The sequence below is a fragment of the Mustela erminea genome, chromosome 13, assembly GCF_009829155.1.
Source record: "Mustela erminea isolate mMusErm1 chromosome 13, mMusErm1.Pri, whole genome shotgun sequence".
In the NCBI taxonomy this organism is placed as follows: Eukaryota; Metazoa; Chordata; class Mammalia; order Carnivora; family Mustelidae; genus Mustela; species Mustela erminea.
In genome coordinates this window covers 78,344,731-78,364,524 of record NC_045626.1, presented here as the reverse complement: position 1 = coordinate 78,364,524, position 19,794 = coordinate 78,344,731, and the positions used below count along the sequence as shown (strand labels likewise).

Sequence of the window (19,794 nt, the reverse complement as noted above, 5' to 3'; positions counted from 1 at the left end):
TAGAAAAGAAGGAAATCCTGCTATTTGTGATAACATGGAGGAACCTTTAGGGCAATACGCTAAGTGAAATAAGTCAGAGGAAAAAAAATACGGTATGATTTCGCCTATATATGGAATCTAAAAAAACTGAACTCATAGATACAGAGGACAGACTGGTGGTTGCTGGAGACAAGGGGTAGAGAGTGGGGGGAAATGAGTGAAGGTAGTCAAAAGGTAAAAATGTACAGTTATAAGATAAATAAGTTCTGGGGATATAGTGTACAGCATGGTGATAATAGTTAACAACACTGAACTGTATATTTGAAAGATGCTAAGAGAGTAAATCTTAAAAATTCTCATCACAATGGAGAAGGTTTGAGGTGACTGATGTCAACTAAATTTATTGTGGTGATCATTTCACAATATTTACAGAAATCATTATGTTGTACACATTGGACTAATCAAATGTTATAGGTCAATTATACCTCAATAAAACTGGGAAAAAATGATGGTGAGTTTTCTTAATTTTTTTTTTCATTTGTTCATCCTATATGCTCGTTGGCATCAATACAAGAAGGCATGTATCATTTCAAAGGACAGGAAACTGACTGAAAATTAAAACAATAGGCATCCACTCGAAGTAACAAGTATTCTTATGTTTAAGCTTTTGAGTATATATTTTGTTCTCCCTAACAGAATTCCTTAATGGTTTTTTGAGGGAAGGGAGCATATGTAATTAACTTCAGTATCCCTTCATAGAGCCTAACATACACAACAGGCATTTCACTTACATTAAAGAATTGGATAAGAATACTTCTTGATTACATAAAATTGATTGATCATATTTAATTTACAGTGACAGGATGGAAAGTTGTAATAGCAAAACTAAACTTCTCTGAGAGCAGTTGGCTATCTCATTCCTTAACAGAGGAAACAAACACACACATATGTATGATTATACATATAGGTACCCACATGTATAGTTTTTCCTAAAGAAAAGCAAACATGTCAATCTATAATCAGTTAAAAGACTGTCTCCATTTGCCTCCCATTTTTTCTGTAAATGAGGTGACAGACCTGACCTAAATTGGAGAAACATTCAGGTCTCTTTAATATTACTAGGATTGTTGACTTGACCTTAGAAAGGAAGGATGAAATAGATTTGTTTTCTTTTCTCTTCCTTCAAATCAAGGTCAGGTGCTTCAGCATTCTGCAGGAACTGTGAAAGATTGAAGTGTAAGATATGGTCCTCGTAATCAAATTATTTACATCATTAGTGAAGATAAAACTGGATGATTTAAGATACTATGCACATTTTTGTTCACTGGTTTGCTAATTTAAAAAGCTGGGATTTGGGGGCCCCTGGGTGGCTTAGTCACTGAGCATCTGCCTTCCACTTGGGTCATGATCCCAGGGTTCTTGGGTAGAGCCCCACGTCAGGCTCCATGCTTCTCCCTCTCCCACTCACCCTGCTAGTGCTTCCTCTTTGCTGTGTGTCTCTCTCTGTCAAACAAAATCTTTAAAAAAAAAAAAGTAATAATAAAAATCTGGGATTTTTGCAGCAAAACTGATTTTACTTCAAAAAGGAAGTAAATTTTACACAGGATCTTGAAGAAAAGTTAAATTTGAATAGGCGGAGAGAAGGGAGGAGGGCTTTTTTGGGGGGCGGAGGTGGGATGTGGCAGAGAAAGAGACTCTTTTTTTTTTTTTTTTTAAAGATTTTATTTATTTGACAGAGATCACAAGTAGGCAGAGAAAGGAGAGGAAGCAGGCTCCCCGATGAGTAGAGAGCCCGATGTGGGGCTGGATCCCAGGGCCCTGGGATCATGACCTGAGCAGAAATCAAGAGTGGGACACTTAACAGATTGAGCCCCAGCACAGCACTTTACCCAGGTGCCCCTCCCCTCTCCTCTCTGTTCGAGGGAGGAGCACTTTTTGGATGAAGGAGATACAGTACCAGAGGTGCAGACTTAAACAAGTAAGGCATGTGGCAGAGACACACTCACCTCAATAGAGCAGAAAGAACAGGCCAAAGAACATAGGAAATGAAGCTGGATGAGCAGTGAGGGCCATATAAGAAAGGACGTTGAAAGTCAAGCAGAAGAGGTTAGATTTAATGTGGTGGAAACATGGAACCAGTGAAGCGTTCTGAAACGGGGAGGAGTAGCACTTAAAGAAGGTTAATCAGGAGGAGTTGGAAAAAAACGAATGAAGGAAGGCAACTGTGGTAATCCAGGAATAAGGCCATAAGGGTCTGAGTAAGACAGGTGCACGGAGATAGAGTGTAGTCTAGCGGCAACATGCTGGGCCTTTGAGACTGCAAAACTGGGGGGTATCAGAAGTGAGAATGAAACACAGACTAATGCAAAGACTGCCTACCACATAAAGGGGTTGTACTACAGATTAAGACCTGGATATTTCCAACAGTAAAAATATATCCATTCAGCTTAAATGTTTACCAAATACTCTGTAAGTAGTTTCATCGCTTTCTTTGATGAATTTACAGGAGGCACCCCCAGATTTCACATTTGCTTTGTTAACACAACCCCAAGAAAATCTGCTTATGTAAAAATTTTCAATATACAAACAAAGTTAACTGAACCATTACAGGACATCAACCCCTGACACTAAGATGGTGAAAACATAAAACACTCTTTTTTATACTCAAATGTGCATTCTTTACTGTGTGGTTCTACCCCCGATAAAGCCAAACCAAACCAGAAGAACATCCCTAAAAAACCCCAACTTTTTTAGAGCTGCATCTAGAATCTGGAGCATATTCTTAACTTTATCTGATAGTGATCCAGTAGGAAGAAAACAAAATGTTGAGAAAATGACTTAAGAAATTAACACTTGGCCATGTTGCTTTCCTAGGCTGCGCTGTATCAAATGGGGAGGAAATTTTCTGAAGTGAAAAACAGCAACAAAATGTTACTAAAGCTCAATTTGGCACATTAACTTTTTATACTAAAAATCACTTAAATCTATAGTCAACTCTTCTCCTGCTTCCCCTCACTCCTTAGGATAGGTAGTATATGACGTTCTAAGAGGAGTGGCATAAATAAGTAAGACCTATAGATCTCATTCACGTGCTCCCATGGTACTTTTAAATGCATTTACTCTAGTAAGACTGATTCTATTATCTGTACATGATTGCATGTATTGTGCTATATCTCTTCCCATGATCATTTTCTGGTAGAACTGTGAATAAGAAGGGAAATGTCCCAAACCAGCAAAAATAGTTCATCTACTATTACTCACTGAGCTCTTTCCTTACAAAGTACAACCAAGCTTGTTCCCCTAGAAGGTAATCTCACTGGACCCTCACAATAATCCACAAGTACTATGATTGTGTCCACTTTACAGTTGAAGAAACCAAGGCTTCAAGAGTAAGGATTTGTATAAGATCACAAAGCTGGTGAGCAGCAGACATGTTCATCTGATAGGCTCTTGTTAATTATTAGATTACACTGCCAACCTCAAACATGTGTGACCAAAGCCAAAAGGAACAGGAATAAGGAACCTGGACATGTTACTCACTGTGTACAAGAGTTAGGGAAGAACGTCTAAGCACTGTCAGTGATACAAACGGACAGATTCCCTGACTTACTTCTAACCTTTCCTTATACTGAAAACAGTGCACTCTACTCCTGAAGGAGAGTGGGACCCTGCATGAAATGGAAGTTAACTGTTCCCTTGTATTACTACTTGATGGTACCCATAGCATCTCGGTATGTTCTCAATTTGGTTACATTTTTGACAAATGCTGTCACTGACTCCAGCCCGGTCAAGACTACCTAGGCTGGTTGTTGGTGACATCAAAATGCTTTTAAAAGTATTTTCTTAATAGAATATCCAGTGCCCTGTGCAACCTATTTAACTGCTGTCAGTAAGCATGAAACAGAAACTAAACTTTGAGAGACACTTCTCAGTATATGAATAAAATATACTCATAAGAAGACACCTCTAAAAATAACTCTCCACTGTGATTCCCTCTTTATGCATCTGGGCAGAGCTGTCATATTTCCTCTACAAAGCTTCCTTGTATGTTGAAACAGCAGGAATTTCAAACTGAACCAATATAATTGAGAACTACAATTTCCTTCACAAGACACGATTATTTTTATTAGTATTTTATAGAATTGCCTAAATATGATGGGACACTTTACATGTTAACTCTGCAATACTTTTGGTTAGAAAGCAAAGCAATTATGGTTTAAAGTTCTGTGCACCCTTCCCCTTTTTTCTGCTAACACTCGGTCTTCCACAAAATGGTCAGTGTGATCTCTGCAGAGTATGCAAGAAGTATGACCAAGGTAAATAAAGAACAGAACATTAAGCGCATGTCAAGTGAATCAGAAGTTTAAATCTTGTCATCTGCATGTGAAACCAGTAAACAGTTATAAGAGGATACAAATAAATATGTACAAATTAATAGGATGCAGTTAGTAACTTCCACTTTTCCAACTAGTGGCCTTTTGGCAGGCAGCCACATAATCTGCAATAATCTGTCACTACTGTGAAGCCCCACCTACTTCCGCTGCCCCACCCCATCCAAGCTATGATTGGGATACTTGTGGAGTGCTGATAAAATAATCATAAAAGGCCTCTCTATCTGTGAAAATGGAAATTAACATCATTTGTACTTTTAAGTGTTTAATATTTACAAATCTTAACCACACTATGACATCACATTTCAAAGCTTACTTAAAAGTATTTTCTTTTTTATGTATCAGAAGCATAGAGTACCTATATCACTAATATGCCTTTTTTTTTTTTAGATTTTTATTTATTTTTTTGGCAGACAGCGATCACAAGCAGGCAGAGAGAGAGGGGGAAGCAGGCTCCCCACTGAGCAGAAAGCCCGACACCGGGCTCGATCCCAGAACCCTGGGATCATGACCTGAGCCGAAGGCAGAAGCTTTAACCTACTGAGCCACCCAGGTGCCCCCTCACTAATATGCTTCTTGAATGAAAATGCATCCTATGTATGATTATAAGACTTTACACATCTAACATGTAGAGTACTAGTGGAGTTTGGAAGTCAGGATTATACAGATTTCATGTCAACCTTGTTCTAAGGGTCTAGCGAAATCGGTAAAGAAACTATTAAAGGCAGCTTTCTTGGCTAATAATAATAAAATACTTCACATTAATTTTTCAACATACAAACCATGAGCTGTTAAACAAATTATTTACTTTCCTACTTCATCTAATTTCATTGTATGGACTAGAGTTGTGTCATAAATTACCTCATGGCTAAGATGTTTTATTATTATACTTCAATAAGTAACCTTATGTACTAAAATAAAAACAAAAAAACTTACAAAACAAGATAAACATGATCAAATCATCTAACTTTTCTGTCTCTAAATTTGGCATTATGTTTAAGAAATGAATGCTTTCTATATTCTGTTTTCCCTTGCTAGAAAAGAAGAAAAAATAGGACATGGCCTTGATTTTTTTTTAAGATCTCTAGGATGAATAGTGTGCCATTTTGAGTAGCTTCATTTTGAAATATTGTTTTACAGGAATATCAATCATAAGAACAAACTTCATCCATTTAATAAGAATAGCCGTGAGTATATTTAAAATTTTTGTTTAAGACTTTTCTGACAAGATTATCATGTTTTATTTGCAGCTCAGTATTTACTTTACTTATCCAGAAAAAAAGGGGGAAAAAATCAAAAAATTTCTAAAAAAAAGTTCCCACTAATATTTATTTATGTAATCTCAAACTACAAACTAAAATAAATAGAGCATAGGAATCCAGTGATTTTCGAGGTTGATTACTCTCAGCTGGACTTTGAGCTAAGGCCATAAATATTCACATGAAATTCAAGAAAGAGTATATTAGCAATGTTTAGACACAAACCATATTTATAATAAAATGCTAAGTGTAAAACAAAATACCAAGCTTACTCACAGCAGATTGTCTCAAATGCATGCCTACATCTCTAATCCAACATATTAAGACTTAAAAAAAATTCTTTAGCTTCAGCAATAAGTAAGACTGCCCCAGAGACGACTTTCATTAAAAAACTCCCTCCTGTTCATTAGGAAAGATAAAACGGACACCAGCTTAAGTTGTACGAACAACACCATGCTAACAGCACCTTCATTCCGAGAAAGGAAGTTATTATAGACACAGTTTTATAAATGGGGCTTCAAGAGAGTACTTCCTGGTCAGAGAGTGTTAACGTTAACAGCATTACATTAATGTATACAGCTTTACAGTTTGACATTTTGGTAAGAACTTTCTAAAAACTTTTTCTGAATTTCTCCCCCACTCCCTACAAAAGACAAAAACTTGGTGGAGCTAAACAAATCTATGAAATTCTATCAACACCTACCGTTAATGGTATCACGTAAAGATCACAACTGCTTATTACTATTAATAATGATACCGGTTTAAGTTGTAAAGTACAACTTACAAAGTACGTAATTTTACACTTACATGTCCTCCATTCCCCCTCTCCCTGTGTGCTAGAGTGAGGTTTCAGGGGATACAACACTAGAAAGTAAAGAAAGAATTTAAAGGAGGACAACTCACCAATTCCTTGATAACGAAGAAAATGGAAATAACCGTTCATATTTTAATTCTCAAACTTAAAGTTCATTCTCTTTTACACATATGTAAAAGAAAACTTGAAGAAATGTTGTGCAGTCCTAACAAGGAACTGCAGATAAAACAGCGTGACCCTGGCGCGGCACATTACTATGGGTATTGCAAGCTGAAAGTATTTCCTGTTAGGACGCCCATTGGTTCCCACAGGTGCAAGTGCCTTTGGGTGTTGCCGATTTACTCTTCCTTTTGTAAGTGAACCACTAAAGGAGATTTCAGGTTGGTACAATCAATGCTAAGAACTATTAGGGTAGAGCTACCTTGGGCTAATTCAAGAGCTTCCCAAACTGGCTTCATTGTGAACTGGCAATTACCTAATTCAACAAGGCTGGAGAAAATTTATTTCAACAGACTTTCATTATTTTTGTAAGATGAGCTGTTATTAAGAATGTATGTGACTTCGGGCACCTGGGTGGTTCAGTTGGTTAAGCAACTGCCTTCAGCTCGGGTCATGATTCCAGAAAGCTGGGATTCAGTGCTGCATTGGGCTCCCAGCTCCACGGGGAGTCTGCTTCTTCCTCTGACCTTCTCCCCTCTCATGCTCTCTCTCTCTCTCAAGTAAATAAATAAAATCTTAAAAAAAAAAAAAAAGAATGTATGTGACTTCACTCAACAAATACTAAATTATTCTCTCTGTAAAAAGCACTGTTTTAGGCACCAGGAACACAGTAATGAACAAGACAAAGTCCTTGTGGTTACTCATACACTATCTAATAGACTTTGGCAATTTCACATAATGATGAGAAAACTCCCATAAAGGCAGGGACTAAAAAAAAAAATTTATGGAAATTTGGAAAGTCAAATGTAGTGCTCATTACTTAAAAACATTGTAATTAAGGCCACCACCTTGAACCTAAAAGAGCTTTTCCAGAATATAGTATATAAAAGTAGGATTCTTTATATTTTCAATGTTTTAAAAAGCCAGGTTGAAGGCAAAGGCATATGCTCCAGCAGGGAAAAGGAAAAACATCTTACCATGAGTCACCAGTGACTAAGTTCTTTTAATTCAGGCTTAAAACACATTTCAAACCCAATTACTTTTACATGCAGAAAACCGGTAACCCCAAATTAATATCAGAAGCTTGATCTGACCAATTTTCAGGGTTAATATTACCACCCAAGAAAAATAAGTGAAGTACTTTTATTTTATTTATTTACTTTTAAAGATTTTATTTATTTATTTGACAGAGATCACAAGTAGGCAGAGAGGCAGGCAGAGAGGAGGAAGCAGGCTCCCTGCGGAGCAGAGAGCCTGATGTGGGGCTCGATCCCAAGACCCTGGGATCATGACCTGAGCCAAAGGCAGAGGCTCTAACCCGCTGAGCCACCCAGGCACCCCAGTGAAGTACTTTTAATGGGATAATGTCCCTGTACTGAATTTTATTAAAATTTTGGTCTTATTAGCCTTTAATGCCTAAGAGCGATGCCAACAAGCTTCTGTTAAATTTTGTTACAATGAACACAGTTTTCTTAGGATTTTAGCCAGACTGAGACATAATCATCTTGGATGTATGGTTTGGTGGCAGAACAGCTTTTGTTTATAAACAATAAAGTAAAAATAGAGTAAACTCAAGATAGGTCAAAGACAAATGTAAAGCCCAGAGAGAGTAAAAGACACAGATAAACTCTACTCTTTCAAGCTAAATCTTACTTCCTTAGGATTTTGCTACCTGTGCTTAAAATAACAAAACATTCTTTTTAGCCAACAAATTGGAGGCCTCTCCCAAGACAAAGTGATCTACTTAGTCATTCAGTCATTTACTGAGCACATACTATATGGTAGACACTGTTCTACAGGTTAGGAAACAGCAATGAATTAAAAAAATCTCTACTTTCATAGTCTACATTCTAGTATAGAAATATAAGATAAAATAAAGTATTTGGTATGTCAGAAGGCAGTAAGCACTGTGGAGAACAATATAATATGGGAGGTAGGAATAATAATAAATCTACCTGTTTACAGTTGCAAATTGTTTACATCATGAAGTAAGGAATTTGCTCTGGAAGAGGAGAGCATCAGATCTCTCCCAGACTCTGACTCAAGTGAACGACCACTTTGGATTGCAAATGAAAGGGAATCATATTTTATCTGTTGTTAACACTAAGAGAAAGCTTGGAAACTTCCAAAGACCTGAAGTTTGAACCCATTCTTTAGAGATAAAAACATCACTTAAGGAAAAAAATAATATAACAAATCCCAAACACCGAAAGTCAAAATTCACTTTAGGGTATATTACCGAGCCAAATATGAACATACAAGTTTCCAAATACTTGGTAGCACTGGCACTGAATTTACCAACTGCCAAGGTCAGAAGTGAATTTTTCATTTAAGAATTATCTCTGTTATCCGGGTGCTTGGGTGGCTCAGTGAGTGAAAGCCTCTGCCTTCGGCTCAGGTCAGGATCCCAGGGTCCTGGGATGGAGCCCCTCGGGCTCTCTGCTCAGCAGGCAGCCTGCTTCCTCCTCTCTCTCTGCCTGCGTCTCTGCCTACTTGTGATCTCTGTCTGTCAAATAAATAAATAAAATCTTAAAAAAAAAAAAAAAGAATTATCTCTGTTATCTTCCCTGGCAGCAATAATTATATTTAAATATTATTTTTGAACCTAAATTAAGTATTTGAATTTAATACAATTCAACAAATATTTATTGAGAAGATACTAGGTACAAGGTACCTGGTTAGATGTGTATGTCACTGTCCTTTTAAAATCAAGAAGATGGGGCGCCTGGGTGGCTCAGCGGGTTAAGCCGCTGCCTTCGGCTCAGGTCATGATCTCAGGGTCCTGGGATCGAGTCCCATATCGGGCTCTCTGCTCAGCAGGGAGCCTGCTTCCCTCTCTCTCTCTCTCTCTGCCTGCCTCTCTCTCTGTCAAATAAATAAATAAAATCTTTAAAAAAAAAAAATAAAAAAAAAAAAAAAATAAAATAAAATCAAGAAGATGGACATTTAGGAAAGACAAGTACAAAACCTATAATGTAAAATCAGAGAAAATATTAATGTAATAAGAAAACAAAATACTTAAGGAATTCAAGGAAAAGAAAAGCAAGGAGGATGATCAGAAAAGGCCTCATGAAGATGGAATGAGAAGTAGATCTGGAAAAGGAGAAAAGAAGGCATTCTAAGGAAAAGAAATGGCAGGAACAAAGATCTGAGGATGCCAAATCAGGAAGTATTTAGGCAGAAAGTAGGCTGGTCTGGTTGGGGCACAGGATACAAACACACACACAGATAATGGAGCATTAAGAACCTAAAAACAGGGACGCCTGGGTGGCTCAGTTGGTTAGGCGGCTGCCTTTGGCTCAGGTCATGATCCCAGCGTCGTGGGATCGAGTCCCACATCGGGCTCCCCGCTCTGCGGGGAGCCTGCTTCTCCCTCTGACTCTGCCTGCCACTCTGTCTGCCTGTGCTTGCTCTCTCCCCTCTCTCTCTCTGATAAATTTAAAAAAAAAAAAATCTTAAAGAACCTAAAAACAGTTGGATAAATCTGTACTGAATTCAGTAGACTATGAGGAGTTATTAATTTGAACATGTGAGTGACAAAACCAGAGCTCTACTTTAGGGAGAGTAAGACAGAAACAATGTATTTAGGAAGTATGAAAAAGAAAAGGAGACTGAATACTGGCACAGTAATCCTTCCCAGCACCCATTAAGGCTCTTGTTAGCTCCTTCTTGGACCATTGAGAGGAATGAAGTGGAAACTGTAGTGAGCTGAAAAACCAGATCTAGGTCACAGGGGTCAAATTTACCTTTGTCTGACCTTGGGAAGTCACTTAACCTCACTGTCTCAATTTCCCTATATGTGAGTCTCTTAATTATTCTTTTTGGAATCAGGAGCCATGGGATTTAGCAACTGACTAGATACTGGGAATAGAGAAAAAAAAATAATAAAAAATTGTTTCACGTGATTAAAATAATACGCAGCTACGATTTATTAAACACTTTCATGTGCTTGTCACTGTGTTTGGCGCTTTACATAAGCTGCTTCATTTATTCCTTATAAGAATCCTGTGAGGTATGTATTCTTATTTGACGGATGAGAGAATTGAGAGCTTTAAGACTTAAGTAATTTACCCAGTTGGCACAATGACAAAGCCAAAGTAGACGCCCAAGTCTCTCTCAGTGTAAGGTCCTTTCTCCTTCCAATGTATCGTGCTGTTTCTTACATGACAGATGAAGAAAGCTAACATTTGCTCATGTTCCAACGGAATCCCTGTCTCTTTTGATGTGTAAGAAACAAAGTGTGAACGTAAATACAATCTACTAATTTGCTCATCATTAATTCAACCAGTCATTCAATTCACATTTATGGAGCATCTTCGTATTTTGTGCCTGGTACTAAGCTTGCCATGGGGAATGCATAGATGAGAACTTCCCAGCTCTGCCTTGAAGAGCTCACAGAATAGTAAAAGACCAAAAAACACATGTAAACAAGGACCTGGTATACAGTGACAGAAGAGAAATTTTACACAAGAGACAATAGAAACATAAAGGTACATGAAGCATAATATTGTAATTTTGTATCTCTGCTATTAATGCTTGACCTAGATCATTTAAAAGCAATATGTGGCTTCTGGAAATACTTGTGTGTTCACGCACACACTCTTCAAAAAGTAAAGGCGAATGTTCACAATAGAATAGAAGATTGGCCGCAAGCTACCATTCTGTTCTGTGTCTATTGCTGAGACTAATTAGGTTATTAGTTAATGTAAGAAAGCATTCTGCCTTGATTAGTGCCATCTATTGTAATGGGTAAATAAAATCTATTTGAATCGTCATAAGCCTTGATAGTTGTGGACATAAGCCTGTGTCATTAGACAGAGCTGAAACATATAAAAACAAATATATTCTGCCCATAGTCCTAGTTTGATCTGGAAATAAAGGGTTATCCCACTGTCCATCAGAAATAGTGGGTGGAAGTAAAACTGAAGTCTTCCAATTGGCACTTTGATAATTGACTGAAATATTAAATGTAACAAAATGTATATTGTGGGGTTGAATTGCTAACCATCATTTCACTGAGGCTAGAGGTTAAGTGGAAGGGCCCCAAAGACTAGACTCCAGCAAGTACATTCTCAATGTGAATATCTAAATCCACATGAGCCGCAGGTCTTTGTTTAATGGAGTAGGTTTTCCTAGGTGTAAAGTGTCTATTACAAGGCAAAATCTCTTTCTCCCTCACTCTGGGGATGAAAAATGTATATGTGTGAGATACCTGATCTGTGTTAACAAATCAAGAAACTGACCCCTAAGTCATTCTGTTGTAAAATGGAAATAATTTAGTTTCAATGTCTCTAACAAACCTCAGGTCAGAAAGAAAAAAAAACACACATTAGGTTGATTAATAAAATATTTAGGTAAATTAAATAATATATAGCTTGAATGATCAATTTAATTCCCACTGGTAATCCTAAAAATTCTAAATAGTTGTTGTTTTTAATTTGATGCCTGTAGTTTAGAAATGAGTTTGATCATATTTTGGTCCATAAAGTCAATATAGCTTATAAAGTCAATATAGCTTATCTGTAAGGACAGCTAGACTGATAGATACCACTTACTTTTTTGTTGCTGTTGTTGTTCTGTTTTGTTTTGACTCAGTCTGGGTTTAAGAAACAGTAACAAACTTTTAACATATCTTCATATATAACAAAGCGACCAATTAAATGGATGATAAAGCTAAACAATCAGAATCTGAACTCCCTCTGCTGAACTGCAACTGTACAATATCTCACGACTCAAAACTGCTAATTCAAAACGGTTCTCACGGATTGACAGAATCATTGAAGATGAGCTCATTGAATCTCACTGAAGACTGTAAAGAAGTCTTCCCTTAGGAGAGTCACAAAACACTTGGGTGGAAGACTTCTGTCTATTTTCTTTTTGTGGGGAGGGGAGAAACAAAGACTGAGGAAAGATTATGAAAGAAAGAGGCTTTTCACAGAAGTTCTAAAATAAAAGTACCAATAGTTTTCATTCATTCTTCTATACGACTGAAACCAAAAAATATGCACACTGGCAAGCAATGAGAACTTTTATTCAGGGTGGCTTAAACATTAAACCAAATTAGATATCAAGGTAGACTCTGAGATGACAATGGTTTGACTGTATATGACTCAAGTGGTAAAGAAAGGGCAAAATGGGTTATTGTATTTACTGGGTAGTACTCGTATCCTGCTAAATCAAGAATAAGAACAGTTTTAGGAACTCCAAACCAGGGGCGCCTGGGTGGCTCAGTTGTTAAGCATCTGCCTTCGGTTCAGGTCATGATCCGCAGGGAGCCTGCTTCTCCCTCTCCTACTTCCCCTGCTTGTGTTCCCTCTCTCACCCTCTCACTGTGTCTCTCCCTGTCAAATGAAGAAATAAAATCTAAAAAAAAAAAAAAGAACTCCAAACCAAAAGGACTTGCATTCTCTTGTGGCTATAACCATTCACATGGACGTGGAAAGCTCCTTCTTAATTTCCTCTTCTCGGTATGTTTTTTAATTTGAAAAGAAATAGTTTAATGAGCACAGGCGTAATGACTTCACATATTTGCAGTTTCTCATGGTGTACTTTTCTTTTGTGAAATAAATGAAAATTCCCACATAATTCCTACCCTCCTATCCCACCTTCTCATCACCGCAAGGCATAAGAAGTGACTACAGGCCCTTCCTATCACTAAAAATTCTATTACAATGACTCTCTCTTCATCATTTCTGGATCAATACCATAATGTAATGTGGTTGAAATGACTGCTTTAGTCATCACTCCAGGGAGTATCAGAACACTTTCTTTTCTTGTAAGAAATTAAAATTAATGTTTTGTCCTAAGAAACTATCATCTGTACCAGTCAGAAATGAGCTAACAAGTATGATCAAAGAGCTTATCTGTTCAAACATTTCTATTTGTAGAATTATTGGTCCTCAGATTCCCAATCCTTCCACAAACCATTTCATAAGTTTTGGGCACTATATAATGAATATATGCCCTTTGTAAATAACTTCGTGGTTTAACTGACTTTATTTTTTACTTGAATTTGACCTAGAGTTCTGGAAAAATAAATTTAGCATAAAAATCATACTTAATACATCTTAAATAAATTATAGCGGCATATTTTAAATTTGTATTCGCCATTGTTGCTCTTCTTACCTCCCTGTTATTTCTTAGGGGAGGACTTCTAGTTGGTGGCATTTTCATAACCATATCCAGCTCCACACTCTTTGAAGTCATATTAAGAACAGCTCTGTATCAGGTAATATCAAATAAAATCCCCAAATGACACATGTCCTCTACTTACTATCACCCTGATGAAAATGACTTCAGCAACGTTTGTCGTGGATTTAAATAGGCAGTTCTAAGTAAGCTTTCTCCATTAGGTCTTGGGAAAATAAAGCAGCATTTCTTTCTTCCCCTTCGCTGAAGCTGCCCATTACTACCCAAGGGCAAAAGTTCCTAATAAGACATAGTCTAAACCAGAAGCAAAGAAGATATCTAAGTAACTGTGAAATGATAATGACATTCTCTATTATGTTCCCCAAACCATCATCTTCTAAGTCTGCTCCTATAAAAAAAGGAACTAGTTGCAAAGAGAAGGAGTGAAGAGGAAAAACACACAGAGAAAAAGGTTAAAAAATTCACAGCAAAAGTGCTGGGCACAACTGTAACAAAGCTTGTGCATTTAAGAGAACATTTGAAAGGTAGGGCAGTATTAACATATCCTAAGTACTGTGAACAACTAGCCTGGTCATTAGTTTAATTTTCACATCCATCAAAGTAGGAGGCTAACCCCCCAATTCCCACCACCTCCGTCTTTCCACTATTTGTTTTATCATTTTAATAGACACACACTTGCCTCCTACCAGGGCATAGCGTCTGGTTTAAACAGGCTTATCTCTCTCCTTAGCTTGTCCTAGAATTAAGCGCAAAGCTCAGTCCTGGTAGCTTTTATGATGAGAAATCTAATTGGAAAGTGGCTATTAGCCACTGTGATACCTCCTTTCAAAATTTAGGTTGACCTCCCAACTATCTCCAACACATCAAAGCTAAACAAACTTAGTGTATAGTTCATTTGAATCTGCACGGCGAACAACTAAAGGGCTGCCAAGTCTAAAAACCTTTCTTAGCAATGAAAAATACAGGGACTATCACCAATGACATCCCAATTAATCCAAGACATGGGTCTCCAAAAGGATCCCTTTCCCCTTCAACTGCCTTGGGCTTGGAGAAGCCCTCTCTCCAACTTTCCACGTTCTCGTTCAGGTATTAATGTCAAGAAGCCCCTCACTTTCAAGGCATCCACGCCAAACTCTGAGAAACACATCAGAAGCCAGGGGGCCAGCGAGGAGAGAGGTCGGGCGGTCGGTTGCTCGCTCTTGCCAAGATCTCTGCGCTTCTGCCAGACCCTCCAGCCCTTGCGTTCTACTTAGGAGAGGATTCATTACATAATCCCTGCTCTGCGGGAGCATAACACCGGGGCTCGGGCTGCCCCGCATCTCACACACCACCTTTGGGGAGACTGGCTGGCTGCAGACCCTGCGAGCAGCACGCCTCCCCTCGCCGTGCGCTGCCTGCAGTCCCGACTCGCCGCGTGCAGCGACCCCGACCCAGACTCGCTCCCCCCTTCTCCTTCCACTCGCGCGCTCCGAAGCCCGCCTCCGAGTCTCCCTCACACTCGCTGTCACGACCCCTCTCGGGGGGGGGGTGTCCCCCAGCAGACTTGGTGTTCCAAGTCCTCTCGGGGTCCTTTCCCTTCACACCCGCTGTCCCAAGCCCTTTCGGGGACTTCCCCTAAACCCTCTGTCCCGGCCCCTCTAGTGGGGGGGGGGGGTCCCCCCAGTCAGACCTGCTGTCCCACGCCCTCTCCAGTCCCCTCTCTCCACACCCGCTGTCCCAAGCCCTCTCGGAGTCCCCTCTCTTCAGACCTGCTGTCCTGGCCCCTCTCAGGGCTCCCTCCCTTCATACCCGCCGTCCCAAGCCCTCTCGGGGCTGTCTTCAGACCCGCTGTTCCAGCCCCTCCTGGGGGACTCTCCCTTCATACCTGTTGTCCCAAGCCTTCTTGGGAACTCCCCGTAGACCCGCTGTCCCAAGCCCTCTCGGGGTCTCCTGTCTTCACACTCGTCCCAACCCCTCTCGGGGACTCCCCCAGACCCGCTGTCCCAAGCCCTCTCGGGGACCCCCCAGACCCGCTGTCCCAAGCCCTCTCGGGGACTCCCCCAGACCCGCTGTCCCAAGCCCTCTCGGGGACTCCCCCAGACCCGCTGTCCCAAGCCCTCTCTCGGTTCCCGCTCAGACCCGCTATCCCGGCCCCTCTCGGGGTCTCCTCTCCCCCGTCCGGACAAACTCGCTCCAGGACTCCCGTCACGAGTCCTCCCCGACCTCACTCCGCCCAGGGTCTCCTTGCCTCGGCTCACTTTGTCACCGTCCCGAGCCGCGGTGCTCTCACCTCAGACCTGCTGTCACCACCCGGGGCCCGGCGTCACCGCCGCCGCTTCCTCTCCCACACTTGTTCCCGAGTCGCTCTTCTGCCGCTTGTCCCCGGGAGGGTCCCCGGTTCGGGTCGCTGAGTGTCGAGTCCGGCCACGCGGAGCCTCCGCCGGTGGCCTCGGTGTCGCGACCCACTCTCTCACGCAGGACCCTGCCGCCGTCGCCGCCGGGCGCCACACGGACCCTCCCGCTGCCGACGCTGCTGCTGTCCGAGGTGCGGCTCCTGCCAGGGGTGGCCAATCGCACCCGACTGCGACGAGCGCGCTCCGCCCCGCCGTCTCAGTTCGCCCGCCCCCTGCCCCCGACCACGCCCCCAGCTCGGCTCCGATAGGCCCTCTACTGACCTCCCCTGACCGCGGGGCACGGGACTGGGGCCGGATATAGGTACTTGATTGGAGGTGCCTGGGAGGCCGAGCGGTCGATGGCGCCTGAGGATTGGCGGAGCGGGCGGTGGGCGGGACGGGGCGGGACGGGGCGGGGCGGGGTTTCCTAAGACGCGGAAGACCCTGCAACTTCAGTTACCCCGCGGGCCCGCCTGGGGTGCGGTCGGCGTTGTTTGTGCTGCACCAGGGTCAAAGTTCATGGCACTCCTCTGCAGCTTTACTTTTCTTGGGAGCCTCCCAGAGGCAAGGGCCCCTGGGACTCCCGGGGACCGCCGTGTGAGAGCTTTTGAGGAAGTCCCCATTCTTCCATTCTTACTCAGCTCCCAAAGTAGTGATGCCATCAGTTAATGGAGCGTGTATTCACTCCGGACTTGTAAATATTAACTGAATTTAAGTTTTTTTATATTTTTGGCAAGAGAGTTGCCCTTGCATTGCGTTCGACAGACGTCAGTTTAATGCTGTGGGGGGCACAAAGATCCTCATACGAGGTGTATACTGTGAGCAGGCAAGGCATTCAACACCGATGGGGCTCATTTTGGTAGGAATAAGGACAAAACCGGAGAAATAATTAGTTTGTGAGGTTTTTTTAAAATAAGGATTTTATTTATTTATTTGACAGACAGATCACAAGTAGGCAGAGAGGCAGGCAGAGAGAGAGGGGGAAGCAGGCTTCCCGCTGAGCAGAGAGCCCGATGCGGGGCTCCATCCCAGGACCCTGAGATCATGACCTGAGCCGAAGGCAGAGGCTTTAACCCACTGAGCCACCCAGGAGCCCCAGTTTGTGAGTTTTGATAATCGTTTTGACAGTAGGAGCAGGAACTGTGGGGTAGGCTCCAGCGCGCTGAGTCAGCATATTCGTTTCTCCAGGGCCAATGTTTTTAATGATTCTGTGTGAACTAATGGGCCAAAGTGCAACCTGTGATAATCGGAGACTGGTCTGCCCCTGGGTGAAAGTGCGTCTTGTTCCTGGGAGCCATTCTTTATATTTTTTGAAGCTGTATAGGTTGATTAAGTCAATACCAGAAACTGAAAACTGCTACTCTTACTCATAAACCCCAAAGTTGACGGACTTTGGCAATTCAGCATTTTATGAAGAAATGGTTTCCTTTCAGGCACACAGTTTGATGCTAAGCCTCATTTGATGCACGTAGGACTTGGCTCTCTGAAAACTCTCCATCCTTAACTCTTGTGTTAATTCCTGCTGACAAAATTTGTGTCCTAAACACTGTAGGTGTTTTTCTTATGTTTTACAATGATACTCCATTCCAGTTACAATGCTTCCCTTCAAACTGGGGTGTTTGGGTATGCAGAGTGGAAATGAGGCTGGCAGGACTTAATTTGAGTTCTGAAGTAGGTGCCTCCTGAGCAGTGTTGACTAGCATTTTGGAAAGGGATGAGAGATTTCAGTGTAAGTCTGTGGGATCTTGATTTTTAAAGGTCTAGAGAGACTATCCAAAATTGTAATACATATAAATACTTTTTAAGATTTTATTTTTTTATTTTAGAGGGAGCAAGAAAAGGGCAGAGGGAGAATCCCGAGGAGACTCCTTGCTGAGCACAGAGCCTGACCAAGTCAAATGCTCAACTGACTGAGCCACCCAGGAAGCCCCCAAAATTATTATATTTAACAACTATAGGTTGTTGAATATAATAATTATATTAATTATTATATTATATATATTATATACTAATTATATTAGGTAAGACAAAAGTCACAACAGAACTCTTCTGACTAGGTCCTCCTCTGAAAGAGCAAATTATAAATTAAGAGCTCATTCTACCAATAATGCAGCTGGAAATATGGATTGAAGAAATGGAGTAAGTTTTCACTACCAGTGTTCAGTTGTGTCTATTCATATAAAAAAGAAATGCATGACCATTAACAGATGTTATTTGCAATCAAGTAGAAAGAAAACATAAGCAAGATAAAAATTCCATGTCTTGAAAAAATCAATTAGCAACGAAGTCAAATCTGTTTTTTTTTTATATTCATTATATCAATGAACTCTAATTTCTAAAATGTTGGTGCTTTTTCTGGTCTATGATTATTGCTTCTGATGGAAACCCAACTTGCTCAATATAGCTGATTACAAATAATTTAGATGTGATCTAAAATAAAAATAGAAATGACTTCATCCTTTGGGCAAGAGGATGTTCTAAAATCCTAGTTTAAATACAGATGGTGCATCTACAGTGAGTCTTGAGAATGTTATTTAGAAAGAGCTTCAGAAGATCTCTGAACTCATGGAAAGACATTGGAGCAGTCCATTTTAGAAATTGTTGAGTTTTGTTGGGTGGAAAGATCTCCCATAAAGAGCCAAGATTTTCATTAAGACAAGGTAGAAAATAAATGTTAAAATAAGTGGGATGAGAATAAATTTTTTTTCACTTTGAGAAGACTCGGGGATTCCATTCAGAGATGAATTTGGTCATGAAAGATCACGATACTGGGGCCCACCCTGGCTTTTAGATCTGTTTTCAACCTCACTACTTGTAAGTTACTTATTCTATGGAGAATGGGATGCAACATAGAGAGAGCAGGGTTACTTTAGACAAATAAACATCATAGGCTCTTTTCTTTACCCCTTTTCTTGCTACACACAACTAGACAAGGGACATCCTAAATTTGTTCATTAAGCAAAGCTTGTAACACAGTGTCTTCTACTCAGAAGGAATCATGAATTAATTCATGCAGGTATTCAGTTCTCTTGTTTTCTAAGTTTCCACATAGCACCTTCCTTATGTTAGCTTAATTAACTTCCTGCAAGCAGAACGTTCCACTTGCTCAGCTGAGAGATGTTAGCAAGTTATTGGTTGGGGGAAAGCACCTTTTAAAAAATTAATATTCTAAAAAATATGGGGCAGCAGTAATGTACAGCGCTTGGGTATAATCGTGTAAACAAGGCAGCCTGGACGCTACCATTTTTTAGGTAAATGTTCACTTCTCATTTGCAAAATCGGGAGAAGACCTTACTGATACACCTATACAAACAGAAAGGACTCCGAGGGACTGGGAAGACACCCTTTTACTGACTCCAGAAGGGAATTATCAGCATCCTTGCCTTTTAGTTCTCAATAAAGCTCCAATTAGGGGAGGATACAGGCTCTGGGGGATGATCACGAAAATTCTAGATGTCAGCGTTTCCTAACCCATAAAGGAGATGGATCATGTTCACCTATTTCAATGAGAGACCACCTTAAACCCTTTCGGGGCGCTAAGGATTCTCGCTTTAGTTCTGGCTCCTTGCGCCGCCTGGCGGCTGTTTCCAGAAGTCGCCTGAGAGCTTCGGGGTCCTAGCTGCGGCCAGGCCTGTCCAAAGATTTGCTTAATTCCAGAGATCTTGTCTCCG

At 40.7% G+C, this 19,794-nt stretch overlaps 1 protein-coding gene across 2 annotated transcripts in view; it reads right to left on the bottom strand.

Annotated features, from left to right (window-relative positions):
- The window catches only part of TAOK3 (TAO kinase 3), a 185,215-nt gene extending 169,086 nt beyond the window's left edge, over positions 1-16,129 (bottom strand). The window contains exon 1 of one of the 2 annotated variants that reach the window (XM_032309141.1): positions 16,021-16,129. The gene's annotated coding sequence lies outside the window, so the exon portion shown is untranslated. Of the gene's footprint in view, positions 1-6,532; positions 6,832-16,020 lie in introns of those variants that run through there. The other variant, XM_032309142.1, reaches the window with a different exon arrangement.
- Between the last annotated feature and the right edge of the window lie 3,665 nt (positions 16,130-19,794).